Consider the following 17,795-nt stretch of genomic DNA (forward strand, 5'->3'; position numbering starts at 1 on the left):
AAGGTTCAGGAAGAGATACAACCAAGAAGGCTCCAATCCAGCATCTCCTTCCCAGCAAATGGAATTCCTATCTTCACCTCCCTTCAAAGCATTAAGCACCCAATGATTCCAGTCTCAAACCAACAGCAATTCTTTGCAATAACAAAATTCTAGCCTCTAGATCTCATGGAGGAGAGATCCATATATAGATGTTTGGAGAGAGGATGAGTCAGCTTGAGATCTGACTAGTGTCCTCTCTCTCTGTCAGTTCTTGTTTCCACTTGGAGGTTCTTGCTTCCACTTGGAGACTAAGAGCCTCTTACTCATCACTAGTCGAATTTATTGAGGCAAGTGTCATTGAGGAAGATTCTGGAAGCTTCCTGGGTCTTGACACCTTGTTGAATGAACTTGCCATTTGTCACTTTCCCGCTTAGCCCACCCTGGTAGTGCTTCTACCTGTGTTGCAGTGCAGGTGGCCAGTGCAGACTTTGCATTTCAGCGCAGATAGCTAGTGGAGCCTCTGAACTGATCTTGAATTGACTTGTTTTTGAGCAGTTTCTGGTGGAGAACTTCTGTGAATTGCTGTGGTTTGTTAGCCTTGTTACTCTAGGGGTAGGAACAACATGTTTAGGGACTTTGGATCCCTTAGATTATGGACATTTCATGCTCAATGCTGTAAGGCACAAAAATGTCTGTAACAGTTGCCCCCTAAAGTATGAGGTCGTTTATCAGGTGAAATGCTTTATCAGGAGGATCCGAAGTTCATCCAATGTTGGGAGGAGACCTGTAATAAGATACAATACAATACATTATTTTTCATACTGCTTTCATGATCTAGCTGAGGCGGGCATTCCCATGCTCAGCTTTATAAATTCATTTTTTTGTACATAGAATAGACAATCGTCTGATGGTAGACTGATAATTTTGATGAAATTATCATCCTTTGGGTAGGATGATTATCTGCTGCAATGATGTACATGTCAATGTCTTTATCTTTCCTGAATATATATCGCAGCCTGGATGGATGAAACTAGATCCGGGGTGTTGTGGGGAAAAGTATCCGATGCTGATGACCCTATCCCTACTCTAAAGGTGACAGTCTTTAGCAACAACTGAAAGTAAAGCTTTGATATTTTCCTTTATGAAAGTACAGAGAGAAGGAAGAAAAGATTAACCAACCTGGTGTCTTTCGCTTAGTCGATCCTTATCCTCTCTCTTTGTCTCTTGTTCCCAGCTCCTTGCTCTCTTTGCCGGTCCAGCTACACACAGATCCTGCACAAAAAAAGAGAGGAAACTACAAGATACATGTACTCATAACTGATGCATGGATTAGAGTGAATCAAATATACAAGTAAATACAATACATCAATGCAATACAAGTATATAGGAGAACATGCAAAACTTTATTGATAGAAGTAACAGGGTTCTGAGAAGGTTACAACCATTGATGGCTCCAATCCAGCAGCACCTCCCCAGCAGCAAGAACTCTCCTCTTCACCTCTAGTAAAACAATCACCCAATAGCTCTAGCTGTAAACCAACAGCACCTCCTTGCTTTACACAAAATTCCAGCCCCCTTAGACCTCATAGAAGAGCTCTATATATAGGAGAGAAGAAGAGAGGATGAGTCAGCTTAAGGCTGGCATAGAGCTTACTAGTGTCCTCTCCCTCTTCAGTTAATCTTCAGTTCTTGAGTCCACTTGGAGATCCTTGCTTACACATGGTGATCAAGTACCTCTTACTCATCACAGGGCGAATCTCATGAACCAAGTGTCAGTTTGGAAGCTTCCTGGGCAGTTGACACCTTGCAGAATGACTGTGCCACTTGGCCAATCTCGCCCAGTGCAGGTAGCCTTCATTAGATTTGACTTCCAGCGCAGGTACAAGGAGGAGCAGTTGCATTCCAGCGCAGATGCTCAGTGGAGCAGCTGACATGATCCAAAAATAGCCTGTTTTGAAGTGTTTTCAGGTGGAGAACTGATTGGAAGTGCTGTGGTTTGATGACCTTGTTCTTTTAGGGGTAAGAACAACATGTTTAGGGACTGAGGATCCCTGTAATTATTGACATTTCATGCTCCATGTCGCGAGGCACAAAAATGTCTATAACAGTTGCCCCCTAAAGTATGAGGCTGTTTATCGGGTGAAATGCTTTATCTAGAGGGTCCGAAGTTCATTCCAGTGCTGAGGAGGCGCCCTGTAATACAATACAATACAATACATTATTTTTCATTCTATTTTCATGATCTAGCTGAGGCGGGCATTCCCATGCTCAACTTTTATAAATACATTTTGGTACATATGACAGACGATCGTCTGAAGGTAGACTGATAATTTTCTGCTGAAATTATCATCCTTTGAATAGGATGATCATCTGCTGCAAAGATGTACATGGCAAATGTTTTTATATTTCCTAAATATATATCGCAGCCCGAATGGATGAAACTAGATCCGGGGTCTTCAAACTCGTTCGATCTTCACTCTAAGTACAAGTCGATCCATGTGAGAATTTCGCTGAAGTCGAACATGGAAAGACATCGCTTGATTACCGATCAATAATGAAAACCGTTAACAAGCGCGAGAGGAATCACCAATAATGACGATGACCCTCAAGGTACTGCAGTACAATTCACGTGGCGTGAATAGAGGACTTGGCGTCAAACGCCACGCAAAATCTTCTGGTCGAAGGTCATTGATGTATACCTGTTGCCGGAAGTGAGAAACTTGCCATTGAGGCATGCAAGCTTCAAAGTACTGATGGGGGTGTTCCTAGATCAACTTCTTGGATAATGAGCTGAAGTCGACAAGAAGCGATCCGTCAAAGGAGGGCCTTAATGAATCCCACATCAATGACACGGAACGGAGCTAATGATTTTAGTGGAGGTGAAAACAAACTGTGACATATGATTCAGGGTGGCGATTATGAATGGATGAAGGATAATGTATGGCAGTGGATGGGACACGGTTGACACTTTCAGAATGACCCCTCTTGAACATATAACGACACTGATGCGATGGATCGGTAGCATTACCCCAAATGTGGATGGTTTGGCGAGGACCATGGTGATGAGACCGGTGAATGAAACAACCCAACCCGATGTGGAACGGAGGAAAAGTGTCATGTTCAAGAGTGACTTGCTACCATTAAACTTTGATGTTCTCCCAATTTTTCCCCAATCATTTCTGACCAGTACCTCTTTATTTTTGTCAAGCTTGAGGAGGATAACATATGCTTGTTCTATAACCTGCCCTTCGGGCAAGCCCACCGCTATGATTTAACGAGCCTAGCGATAGGGAAACTCGTTCTCGTCTAAAGACAAGTTTGTCGCTATTTAATCATTTTAACGAGTCTAACGACAAGGAAAACTCGGTCCTTTTCATTTTTAGAGAGTCTGAAAAGGTACAGAAAGTTAACTCCATAATTCCTTTTTCGTCAGCTAATCCCTTAAGTCCGAAAAATATAAAACAATACAGAAGGGATGGGTGTTCGGTACTTTTAACGAGCCGAGCAAGACAAGCGCTCGATCCTTTTGTGCAATAATCCCTCAGGTCCAAAAAGATTAAAATTTAGAGGAGGGATAGCGTTCCGGTCATTTAACGAGCTGGAAGGCCAAAACTCGGCAAACTTTTCATATTTTATGAGTCAGTGAAAAGAGCTCAAAGAAGACTCGTCTTTTGAGGAACGAGTGATGAATAGGGATAGCAACAGATTCCAGGTACAGGTTGGAATTTTCCAATCACGGCAGTGTCACGAGGATGGCTAGGTGAAATCACTCTTCGCAGCTGTTTCTCAAAAGAGGTAAACACACAAATGGAAGTGAATGATCGGCCAAATGAACAGTGGAGGTGGTGGATGAAAACACGATCAAGGTTCTTATGGCTGATGAATTTACGATCTCAAAATGTTATTTACCGGTTCATTTTTTCTGGATGAGCTTGAACTCTAAGGGAAAGCATGCTCACAATCTTATGTTTATTTTTTAACGAGCATGAACTATGTGCTAAAACTGCTCGGATCTTGCGTTTATTTTTTAACGAGCATGAACTATGTGCTAAAACTGCTCGATTCATTTTACATGCCCCCAGCGTAATAATGCAAACGAGGTGCATGCCCCCCAAGCTTCATTGCATTCAACTCGGTGGTTGGAATGAAGGTTTACCTTTGAGAAAGGGGATTTGTTTCATTTTTTAATGAGGTTGACATAGTAAAAGAACTATCCTCATGACTCCTTGTTTCATTTTTTAACGAGGTTGACACGAGATTAGAACCGTCCTCGGTCTTTCAGATCCGCTAGAAACAGAAGGTCTCATATTCCATTGTGGTCATTTCCGCCAGATTATTTGAAGGCGGCAATGCGGAAGTACCCATTAAAGTAGGGTGTTTTAGGAAAATGACTCCGATATTTTGGAGAGAGTGATTCCTTCCCTGGATCATAGGAATGCTTCCCGTAGTAAATGGTGGCACAACTTTTGTCGAAGTTGTCGTCGAACTGCTTGGTTGATCATACCCTTTACTGTTCGACGACTGCGGGTTCCCGCAGTTTTTGCACTTTGTCGAAATCAAAGCATCATTTTGCTGTTCAGAGGTCGACACCATTAGCACCTGGCACCGGGAAGTATCTCCACTATCAACCAGATTTTGACTTGGATTGGGAAACGGATCAGTTAATACAGCTGGGGTTTGTGAATTCTTTAAGAATCTTTTAAACTCAGCTTTATATGGACAATTTGCTATCCAATGATCCTCATCGCATATATGACATGGACTCGTTGGTTTCCCTTTCCTAGGAGGGCTTGAAGAAGTTTTTTGAGGAGATGACTCACCCTGTTTCTTCTTCTCTTTGTTTTGTTTCTTCTTGCTTCCTGGTTGATTGGAGTTTTTGCCTTTATCCGTAGATACAGCATTTACCTCCGAAGCAAGAATCTCTTGATTTGCTTTTTGATTCGAAGTCTTACGGGCTTTCTTATTTGAATCCCTTGTCGACTTAGCGTTTGCAGTTCCAATCACGCCATCACCGGCATGAGAGTCACTATTTTATCCGGGAGGAGGAGGGATTGAAAATTCCGGTCTGGGGGCGTCAGGTATGTTATCATAGAGCGTGCCCGACTGAGTATATACTAAGTCCAAATATTGAGCACGAGCAATAACCTGCTCCTCTGTTATGACGCCTCCCTTGGCCACATCTTCTGTTATAGCAGGAAGAAGCGACTTTATAAACCACTCAGCCAATAGCTGATCTGGAACATAGGTTTTTACCATTCTACGCCGACGACGCCACTCATGTATATGATCTCATATATGTGTGGCCGTTGTCTGCTTAAAATTGGTCAAGATCTCTGTTCCAGTTTCGTACCTTATAGGTAACTGAAAGTGTGTTAAGAAAGTCGTGGCTAGGGAACTAAAATTGTCGAACGAGGCTCTAGGTAATTCAATATACCATTTAGCCGCCGGACCAGTCAATGTCCTCTGGAAAAGGCGAAGCCTTATCGAATCATCATTCAAGGTATTCGACGAACACCACAGATGGAATGTCATCACATGATTCGACGGGTCTTCGCCAAGATTTCCATTGAATTTAGGAATGTCTGAAGGAAGTTTGTGAGGAATCGCTGGCCACCAATGGGCATAGGCGATTGGATCGTTCGTTAATCGATGTAAATCTGGTAATTCTAGGGTCGCCACGAACGGCAACTGCTGATTCAGGTTTCGCGAGGCGTACCCAGGATACGATGGAATCGCCTGAGCAGTAGGCCTTTGCATACCAGCATAATGCAACTGATGTTGATATGACTGATAGGGCTGGTGGGCTTGGCCACTATAAAGTGGTTGATTTAACCCGTTCTGAATATAGGGTTGCCCACTATTCGCAAAGATCTGTTGCTCAGATCCCTGGTACACCTGTTGAAACTGAGGTTGTTGGTATTGCACCATCCATGGCTGTGAAGCCATGTTTTACTGTGCGACACTAACCGACGGACCAAGATGCGGGGTTATGGTTCCCGTTTGTATCTGTGTCGTCCCGGCAGTTGGCGATTGTGGTTGCGTTGCAGGGTCAATGGGCTGTTGCATTACAACTTGGGGTTGACATACAACAGGCGTCGATTGAACTTGCGACACGGTTACAATGGCTGGCGTCGTCGGGATACTAGATATAGGTACACACTGTTGCATGGAATATACAACTCTTGGTTGATGGGGTAACATAGGTACCCAACCACTCGTCGTTACTTCAGTCAAACCTGAATGTTGTTGAAAACTGCCGTATGGGTATCCCCCCGAAAGGGGAAGTGAAAGGGCATATTGCCCCCCATACGGTAACAATCCGGAGCTCAAGGGCATAGATGGCCTTTGAGGACTGGATGGCCCAAAATGATTCCCAAAGGGAACAATTTGTCTAGTTTCAACATAAGAATTACCGGGTATTATACCGGAAGAACAAACTGGAACAGACCAAGTTGTCATAATAGTCCCTGGGTGGACTCCTTCTAGCTGATGAGAGCTAGTTGGGACAGCTGGTATGCCGACGAACATCGTTGGATTGACAACAGGAGCTTCTGCTGTCGCTGTGTCATTTGGCACAGTCCTAGATGTCGACGGTTGCTCAGAAATTTTAAGTCTATCCAATAAATTGCCTAACGATTCTACAGGAACTTCCTGTGGCGATGGACAAACTTCTGATGCAGAAGGAAAAAGAGTGGTGCCTACTCCAAAATGAGTTGGAGTATTTGCTTGCTGGTCCTCTACGATTTCCTCTATTGCGATCAGACCAGGAGGAAGAGGAAGACCGTCAGGTCCGTAAAAGATTTCTGGTGCCGAAGAAGGGGTTGCTTCGACAGCGACAGTTGTCTGAACAACAAGACTTTGTGGACCGGTTTCAGATGGAACTGGTTCAGTTATGCAAGTACTTGTCTTCAGACTAGGATCAGTACAACTGTCCTTCTGTTGCTGTTGAACTTCTTCAATAGAGGCAGGGATTCCAGAAATATTGGGAGTGACCAGAATCTCAGATGTTGTTGGAACTTCCGTTCTAACTTTAAAAGGAGATTTTGACCTGGTCCAGCGAGTTCGCTTCGTCCGTACTACTCTCGGTTCCGGAGACAAAGGTGGTTGACTCGCAAGTCTCCCCTAACGACGGAGTTTTAATTGACTTTCCTCCACGGTTGCGGATTACTTGATCAACTAAAATACAAAAAGGGGAATTATGTTTCCGTATTGAATGAATTTTATTAGACGCTTTTAGACATAACTTTGCTTTTTCATGTTTTAAGAGTCGAGAAAAAGCTAAAGATGACTCTAGTCGCCTTCGATGTATTAACGAGCCCGAAGTGACAAATGCTCGGTTGGACCTTTTCAGTTATAGAGTTTGAAAAGGGCCAAAAGAAACTGCTCTGGAGATCTAGGCAGAGGGTGTGCCAAACCTTTCGCGAAACCACAGAATACGTTTTACGGTACGGGTGGTCGATCTTCGTGAATGCTGTGTTCACTGCATCGCGATCAGTAGGGCGGCCGACACGGCTTCCTAAGGATAAAGGATAATTGCCTATAGGGGTCTCCCAATATACACGATGGTACGTGGGAGCTCAAGTCCGTATTAGTGCTATCGTCCCTCAGGAGGAATCACCCACCTTCGTAGAGATCGACAGTCACTACGTTTAACGACGCCGGAACACGTCTCTACCTAGACCTCTATTGTGAGCGTTATGTTACAATGCGTTTTTAGATTCATTCAATATATTTTAAGTTGATCTTGTTTATCAGTTTGTCTTTCAGGATCACCACGAGATGTATTGGTACAAATTCCTAAATGCAGCTAAAATGATAAGCAAGCTTTCACAATCTTTTTAGCCTTGAAAATCCTAACTACTAAGGGGAGAGAAAAACAATATCTTTCCACACAGAGCACAAAGCACAAACTAATGCACTTTCTCCTAGATCAGACACGCAAACTTATCAAAAATGCAAATGCAAGATGCATGTATTTCTTTTCTTTTCCTTTAATGTTGATGTAGACAAAAGGAAATTGTTGTATAATTTTCGAATTCAATTTGAAGCGTAAACAAACAAGTTTCGTCTAAAATGAAAAGACACCTTACAGGTACTTGTTTCGACACTAAAAATGTATGAATTCAAACCATAAGATGAAAAACAAACAAACTCAAACAGCCATGAACAGTAATAAAACTAGCTCCTAAGATCACAACGACACTTTTTACAGTTCAGGATCTGAGAGGTCACAGCTATACTGGTTCGCTTTTTACAATGGGAAACTGTAACTGAAACAAGAAATACTGAAAGAACATTCACAGTTTCATCACACAATTGAGGCGGAATAATGTCAAGGAGAATGGTTTACAGCAAGTACAATGACCAGCAAGCAATCAGCAAAAAATCAGTGAAAACAGGGCTCAGACACAAAGGGAAACCTTAGCAAGACACTGGCTAACTGGACCAGCGCAGGTTCTAGTATGCCATTTTGACTCTCAGCGCAGTTCCCGAAGGGAGTACCTGCGCTGTAATGCAGACTGCCTGTGGACAGCCTGCACTGACACACGAGAGTTGCGTCTGCAAAGTTTTCCGGGTCATAAAAAGCTCAAAAATGCACTGTTTTTGATGAAATAAAAAGCTATAGGTCAAGTACAGGCTAAGGGATGATCAAGAGGATGAAGATCTATCACAAAGAGTAAAGAGTCTTTTGTAGATAAGCTCTTCAAATCTTGAATTTGCTCAGCAAATGAGCAAGAGTAGCAATCCCTCTACTTCGCTTTTGATATAGTCAAAAGCTTTTCGATTTGGTACTCTTTTCTTCAAGAAATGAATAGCAAAATACTACAAACACCAACAAGATACTAGGCTCCCCAGCGGAGTCGCCAGTTTGTTGTGGGGAAAAGTATCCGATGCGGATGACCCTATCCCTACTCTAAAGGTGACAGTCTTTAGCAACAACTGAAAGTAAAGCTTTGATATTTTCCTTTATGAAAGTACAGAGAGAAGGAAGAAAAGATTAACCAACCTGGTGTCTTTCGCTTAGTCGATCCTTATCCTCTCTCTTTGTCTCTTGTTCCCAGCTCCTTGCTCTCTTTGCCGGTCCAGCTACACATAGATCCTGCACAAAACAAGAGAGGAAACTACAAGATACATGTACTCATAACTGATGCATGGATTAGAGTGAATCAAATATACAAGTAAATACAATACATCAATGCAATACAAGTATATAGGAGAACATGCAAAACTTTATTGATAGAAGTAACAGGGTTCTGAGAAGGTTACAACCATTGATGGCTCCAATCCAGCAGCACCTCCCCAGCAGCAAGAACTCTCCTCTTCACCTCTAGTAAAACAATCACCCAATAGCTCTAGCTGTAAACCAACAGCACCTCCTTGCTTTACACAAAATTCCAGCCCCCTTAGACCTCATAGAAGAGCTCTATATATAGGAGAGAAGAAGAGAGGATGAGTCAGCTTGAGGCTGGCATAGAGCTGACTAGTGTCCTCTCCCTCTTCAGTTAATCTTTAGTTCTTGAGTCCACTTGGAGATCCTTGCTTACACATGGTGATCAAGTACCTCTTACTCATCACAGGGAGAATCTCATGAACCAAGTGTCAGTTTGGAAGCTTCCTGGGCAGTTGACACCTTGCAGAATGACTGTGCCACTTGGCCAATCTCGCCCAGCGTAGGTAGCCTTCATTAGATTTGACTTCCAGCGCAGGTACAAGGAGGAGCAGTTGCATTCCAGCGCAGATGCTCAGTGGAGCAGCTGACATGATCCAAAAATAGCCTGTTTTGAAGTGTTTTCAGGTGGAGAACTGATTGGAAGTGCTGTGGTTTGATGACCTTGTTCTTTTAGGGGTAAGAACAACATGTTTAGGGACTGAGGATCCCTGTAATTATTGACATTTCATGCTCCATGTCGCGAGGCACAAAAATGTCTATAACACGGGGTCTTCAAACTCGTTCGATATTCACTCGAAGTACAAGTCGATCCATGTGAGAAATGTTCTGAAGTCGAACATGGAAAGACATCACTTGATTACCAGTCAATGAGGTAAACCGTTAACAAGCGTGAGAGGAATCACCGATAATGATAATGACCCTCAAGGTACTGCAGTACAATTCACATGGTGTGAATAAAGGACTTGGCGTCGAACACCACGCAAAATATTTCAGTCGAAGGTCATTGATGTATACCTGTCGCCGGAAGTGAGAAACTTGCCATTGAGGCATGCAAGCTTCAAAGTACTGAAGGGGGTGTTCCTAATCAACTTCTTGGATAATGAGCTGATGTCGACAAGAAGCGATCCGTCAAAGGAGGGCCTTAATGAATCCCACATCAATGACACGGAACGGAGCTAATGATTTTGATGGAGGTGAAAATGATCTGATGACATATGATTCAGGGTGGCGGTCATGAAAGGATGAAGGATAATGTACGGCAGTGGATGGGACACGGTTGAATTCTCTGAATGACTTCTCTTGAACATATGGTGACACTTATGCGATGGATCGGTAGCATTACCCCAAATATGGATGGTATGGCGAGACCATGGTGATGTGACCGGTGAATGAAACAACCCAACCGGATTGTGGTACGGAGGAAAAGTGTCATGTTCAAGAGCGACTTGCTACCATCAAAGTTTTCTTGAGTTTCTCCCAATTTTTCCCCAGTCATTGATGACCAGTACCTCTTTATTTTTGTCAAGCTTGAGGAGGATAACATATTCTTGTTCTATAACCTGCCCTTCGGGCAAGCCCATCGCTATGTTTTAACAAGCCTAGCAGTAGTGAAACTTGTTCTTGTCTAAAGACAAGTTTGTCGCTATTAATGCTTTTAACGAGTCTAATGACAAAGATAACTCGGTCCTTTTCATTTTTTAGAGAGTCTGAAAAGGTACGTAAAGCCAACTCCGAAAGTCCTTTTTCGTCATCTAATCCCTTAAGTCCGAAAAAGTATAAAACAATACATAAGGGATGAGTTTTCGATATTTTTAACGAGCCGAACAAAACAAGCGCTCGATCTTTTTGTGCAATAATCCCTCAGGTCCAAAAATATTAAAATCTAGAGGAGGGATAGCAATTCCGGTCGCTTTAACGAGCTGGAAGGCCAAAACTCGGCAATCTTTTCATATTTTACAAGTCAGATGAAAAGAGCTTAAAGAAGACTCGTCTTTTGAGGAACACGTGATAAAACAGGTTAGCAGCTGATTCCAGGTACAGGTTGGAATTTTCCAATCACGGCAGTGTCACAAGGATGGCTAGTGAAATCACTCTTCGCAGCTGTTCCTCAAAATGGGTAAACAATCATATGGAGGTGAACGATCGGCCAATGGAAAAGTGGAGGTGATGGTGCAAACACGACCAAGGCTTTAATGGCTGATAATATTACATTCACAGTGGTTATTTACCGGGTAGTTCATTTTTTAACGAGCTTAAACGCGGATTGAAACACTTGCTCGATCTTATGTTTATTTCTTAACGAGCATGAACTATGCGCTAAAACTGCTCAGATCTTGCGTTTATTTTTTAACGAGCATGAACTCTGTGCTAAAACTGCTCGAATCTTGCGTTTATTTTTTAACGAGCATGAACTGTGTGCTAAAACTGCGCAATTAATCCAGTCATATGATAAGAATGTCTCATTGAAGATGCTATTTTTTCTGGAGCTTAGATCTTACAAAGCTTTGCTCCGGATCCTTTCGTTATGCAAGTTTGGAAACGACTAATCCTACGAGTTTAAAGGGTTAGACCTACAGGTTTAAAGGGAGGACCTAAAAATTTAGAAAAATAAATAGCTGCCCCTTGCTTGCACTCGAAAAGGTTTGCATGCCCCCAGGCATAAAGTACGATTTCAAGGTTACCCCTACTTCCTTTTCGCCAAAACATTTGTTTTACCGAGAGAGGCCTACCTCTTTGAGGTTACCCAAAGATTGTTCCATTAATATTTCAAAAAAAACATTTCTTTGGCGATGTCTACCGAGATAAACAAAGGTGAGCGACGAAGCCCGCCAACTCACATAACTTTGACAAAAGAATCTTATTCTAGAATAACCCCTCTTCCTAGACGAACGGGGTACAGACTAGTCATATTCTCCCGCGGAAACCTACTCTATACCCAAAGTTTTCCTTCCAAAGCAAACCAGGACGCATGCCCCTTGGGTTCCAGTCGTATCCACCCGGATTACTCGCATTCATCAGGAGGACGGACCGTGGGTTGAGACACTTCTTGCGTGAAGAGACCATTTAGGGATGGTAAATGACTATTTGCGATGCGTGATCCGGGAAATGAAGGTTGGTCCATGAGCTTGACCATTCTTCCTTCGTGCGGAAAACACATTACTCTAAAGAGTGAGGAGACGATGGCTCCCATGCAATATATATAGTCTCGTCCAAGGAGTAGGTTATAATCCAAGGGTCCTTGAATGACCATCACGTTCATTTGAACGGTCTTCCCTTTCAATGTGATAGGCACATTGGGGAGGATCCCTAAAGGTCGATTGGTTCCTTTATCGAAGCCTGATAGATTTCTCATTTCAGGCAGAAGCGCTGGCGAACCAAGCGCTTTCCAGGCAATAGAGGAAAGGATACTCACAGATGCCCCCTCATCAATGATGGTGCCAGCCATTACCATTCTGTATATTTGAACGATAATTCTGAATGGTATGCTTGCTGGTAACCAGGGTCTGCATAGTTGGTTCCAGTCGAAGGACACAACTAGGTTGCTTGGTGGTGGGACCGAATAGACGGTCGAGTATGACTCTGACGAACTTCCTTCCTGCGATAAAGGAATGGGGGCATTGACCCCGTGTTCGTCGGAGTTTGTGTTGATGAAGAGAATTTGGATGGTGTCGTCTTTATTCTCCTCTGTGATGGTATCATTCAAAGATAGAGCCTCTGAAGGCAAAACTGGGTCAACTGCCGCCTCAACCTTTTGACTTTCGTCAGGTATGGATTCAGATGGTTCATCTTCAATGATAGGTGCTTCGGCTGACCACCTTAGCGGGCCAGCCAGGTTCTCAACTAGTGAAGGACTTCGCAGGAGTTTTTGATATCCAGGAGGAAGTTGCGCTCGTAAAATCGGGCGATCTTCTAAACCTCTTTTAGCCTCGTCTAAGAAGGGACAACGGTGGATGGCATGGTCACCTTCACACAGTTTGCAGGGAAATATAGCTTTCCCTCTCTGTCATGTGGCTTCACTTTCACTAGTTGACGGTGTGCAGTCAACATGGCTATTAGAGGTTGACGCCACCGAATTGTGAAAACAGGGAGACCAGTCCCTTAGTATCTGACGGATGTAGGGACAATCTCTGTGGAAGTGGTCTCCCTTGCATATGACACATGGCGATTTAGGCCTAGTCAGTGCTGTGTGTGGATTTTTGTCAGACGACACTTGTTTGCCCCCAGTCGCTTTTGGCTCCTTCTTCTTCTTCTCTTTCTTCTTCTTTTCCTTCTTCTCCTTAGGAACTTGGTTTTTTGTTTTACCAGTTCTGTCAAGCGAAGAGGAAGGAGGAGAGGAAGAATTAGATGAAGTAGAAGACTGGTGGGTAACTCTGGTCTGGTCTAACTGTTGACTCGACTGTTCAGGAATAGTGGTATTCTGAACGACATTGGTTGAAAAGAGCAAGACTGGCAGGCCAATTGTCAGTCCTGGAAGCGACAATGTGGCCATATGCGGCGCACCAACATCTCCCCAAGAGGAGAAGGGACTAGGATTTCCACCAAGGGGAATTCCTTAGTTGGTGTGCTCTATTTTCTCAACCTAAAGATCAACGCAGGAATAAAGGGTGATTGTCGCGTTTAAAATAAATTTTTAACGACGCTTTAGACACAACTTGCTTTTTCAATTTTAAGGAGTCAAGAAAAAGCTAAAGATGACCCTAGTCTCCTTCGATGTTTTAACGAGCCCGAAGTGACAAATGCTCGGATGGACTTTTTCCGTTATAGAGTCTGAAAAAGGCCAAAAGGAACTGCTTTGGAGTTCTAGGCAGAGGGTGTGCCAAACTTTTCGCAAAACCGCAGAATACTTTTTAGGGTACAGGCGGTCGATCTTCCTGAATGCTGTGTTCAGTGCATTGCGACCAGTAGGGCGGCCGACACGGCTTCCTATGGATAAAGGTTTTATGCCTATAGGGGTCTCCCAATATATACGCGACGGTACGTGGGAGCACAATCCGTACTGGTGCTATCGTCTCTCCGGAGGAATCACCCACCATCAACGAGATCGACAGTCACCAGGCTTTACGACACCGGAACACGTCTCTAGCCTAGACCTCTATGTTGTGCGTTATGTTGCAAAGCGTTGTTAAGTTCATTCAATTTATTTTAGGTTGATCTTTTTAGAAGTTTGCCTTTCTGGATCACCACGAGATGTATGATACAATTCCTAAATGCAGTCTAAAGATGATAAGCAAGCTTTATATCTTTTCAACTATGAAAATCCTAGCTACAAAGGGAAAAGAAAGACACCATCTTTTCTCAAAGAGCAATCAACACACTCTAATGCACTTTTCCTAAATCAAGCATGCAAACTATCAAGATGCAAATGCACAATGCAGGTGTTTGTTTTCCGCTTTCTTAATATTGATGCCTAAAAAGAAAGCTTTTTGTACAACTTTGAATTTGCTTTTAAATGACAAATACAAACAAGTTTACTTTTTCGAAATCAGAAAGGGTAGAAGAGAATACAACACTTTACGACTTTCGAAATGAACGCTTGTTTCGACACTTAAAAGAGAAAAACTGAAACCAAAAGCAAAAGTAAATGTATAATCAACTGTAAACAGCTAATGAACTCTCTCCTAAGATCACAATCAACAGATCTGAATCAAGGGCTACAGGATGATTATTTCACTCTTGCAAAGGAAAACTGTAAATGACGCCACAAACACATAAAAACACTCACAGTCTTTTTGTACAAAAGGAGGCAGAATTTAAGCAGAGAAAAGGAGTTATCAAACTGGTACCTATGTTGGTTACAGGCTGCAAAAAACAGAGATCAAAACAAGGAAAAACAGAGCAGAGAACCCCAGCTGCACAAGGCCTAACTGGATCAACGCACCCTCAACACAGGGGTTTTGACATTCAGCGCAGGTAGCCTTCACGGGACCTGTGTTGAAATGCAGAACCTTTTCACAGGGTCTGCGCTGAAGGAGAAACGAGCGTTTCTCACTGGGTTCTGGGTCACAGTTTGCTGATTAATCTATGGTTTCAGGCCAAATAAAAGCAACAAGCAAGGTACAATCAAAGGGATGCTTTGAGGGAGGACTAAGATCTATCACAAAGGATCATCAAATCATTTGTGAATCCATTTTTCAGATCATAGACAAATCCAGTGATTTGATCAAAGCAGCAGCTCTCTACTTTGCATCTGAGAATAGTAGATGCAGTTCGATTGTTGTTGTTGAGTCTATGAAACAAACAATGATAGACACACAAATAAAATGACTAAACAGATCTCCCAATTTGTTGTGGGGAAAAATGCCTATGCAGGACGATCCTATCCACCTAAGGTGTGACAATGCCTTAGCAAGAAACAGAGACAACTATTCTAGTATTCTTCCTTTATGAATTAAGAATGAAGAGAGATGGATGGACTAACCGGTGTCTTCCGTTTGTCCCTCGATTCGGTTTCTCTTCTCTTTGAGAGTTCTCAGCTACTTGCCTTCTCGCTCGCCCAGCTTCAACAGGTCCCTGCAAGATCACAAGAAGAGAACACTACACAAAGACATGGATTCATATTCATAACTAGTTCAGGATTAGAGATAAACTAAACATACTAATGCAATCATACATCAAAGATACATGAGTATATAGGAGAAACCAAGATAGCTTTATTGAGGAATAACAAGGTTTAGGAAGAGATACAACCAAGAAGGCTCCAATCCAGCATCTCCTTCCCAGCAAATGGAATTCCTATCTTCACCTCCCTTCAAAGCATTAAGCACCCAATGATTCCAGTCTCAAACAACAACAATTCTTTGCAATAACAAAATTCCAGCCTCTAGATCTCATGGAGGAGAGATCCATATATAGATGTTTGGAGAGAGGATGAGTCAGCTTGAGATCTGACTAGTGTCATCTCTCTCTGTCAGTTCTTGTTTCCACTTGGAGGTTCTTGCTTCCACTTGGAGACTAAGAGCCTCTTACTCATCACTAGTCGAATTCATTGAGGCAAGTGTCATTGAGGAAGATTCTAGAAGCTTCCTGGGTCTTGACACCTTGTTGAATGAACTTGTCATTTGTCACTTTCCCACTCAGTGCACCCTGGTAGTGCTTCTACCTGCGTTGCAGTGTAGGTGGCCAGTGCAGACTTTGCATTTCAGCGCAGACAGCTAGTGGAGCCTCTGAACTGATCCTGAATTGACTTGTTTTTGAGCAGTTTCTGGTGGAGAACTTCTGTGAATTGCTGTGGTTTGTTAGCCTTGTTCCTCTAGGGGTAGGAACAACATGTTTAGGGACTTTGGATCCCTTAGATTATGGACATTTCATGCTCAATGCTGTAAGGCACACAAATGTCTATAACACCTTTTATTTTTTTGACTTCAACCCAACCATCCTGGGGTGAATGCGCAATAACAGCTTGAATATTGGGGATCTCCACAGGGAGGCCCTCCATTTCTAAATTAGAGGAGGAGGTAAAATGAATGCGCTTCTGGGAAATGACTGAATCAGAGGAATGTGTCGGACCATTTGTGGAGGGGACCACCGAAGGAGGGGCTCAATCTATTTCTCCATCACTATCTTCATCTTCAGAGCTAGAGGAATCAGAATCCACAACTGGAGGCAAAGAGCAAAGAGCCCATCGTTTGTACTTGGGCCTAGAGAGGTTATGCTTATTCTTTTTTGCCAACAGAGATGGGCAGGAGTTATGCAGATGCCCTGAATGGTGGCAGTGGCAACAACGGAAAGCAATGTTTTCGTAATCCAGAGTCTGGGTCCAGACAGGGTCGTTTATCTTGAGATTGATTTTTTCTGGAAGTCCTTTGCTCAAATCTGGCTCCACACATATTCTGCCATATGTGTAGAGACCTTGACTCGACCTCCATGAATCTCCCATAAGGAAACTGCCCAAGGTATTTCATATCTCTTTATAGACTGCCCAGTGCCATAAGTGGGTAGGTAAGTTTGGAAGCCTGATCCATACAGGTGTCCTGGTAATGACAACGGTTGCTGGATCAAAATCTGGGAACCAAGGAGTCAAGAAGAGCCTTGCAGTTCCCATGAACCATGGGCCTTCTTCGAAAGCCTTTTCATAATGCTTATTGTTCTCAAATAGAACTATGAAGTATCCTTTTGAGCAGAAACTGATCTTACAATGATGAGTCCAATTTTCATGGATCCATGCATAGAGGTCCTGAGATCGCGGCCATAATCCGTTAAATCTGCAAATGATGGCTCTTTTTGCAAATTCTTGAAGCTGGTTTGCAAGACCTTCATGGGTGATTTCAATAGAGGCAACTTCCTCTATCTTGTCAACCAAAAAAAGCTTAGGTTTAAGGGCCTTTGGGGCTTTGGGATTCGCAGAGTGAACTACATCTTTGTAAGAGAAAGGAGGAGCAAAGGATGACTGTCCCCCTGCACCTCCTCTCAAACGAAAGGTTAACACCAAAGAGCTATTTCTGGTGATGCTGTAATAAGAGAGGGGAAGAAGGTATTCAATCTGTTTACCTTGAAAAAGAAGTCTCTGAAGGCTTGAAGGGAGCCCAAACCTCCTTTCTAAATCTAGTTTGAGACCCTACACCAAATCTGAAGAACTGACCCATTGCATGATGGTTCTGCGAGTAGGATGAGGAATTTGGATCTGAAAGGAATCTAAGAAGAGCCT

Source organism: Pinus tabuliformis, chromosome X (assembly GCF_031772625.1).
Source record: "Pinus tabuliformis cultivar Carrire ecotype Pingquan chromosome X, CPIR1, whole genome shotgun sequence".
NCBI classification, from domain to species: domain Eukaryota; kingdom Viridiplantae; phylum Streptophyta; class Pinopsida; order Pinales; family Pinaceae; genus Pinus; species Pinus tabuliformis.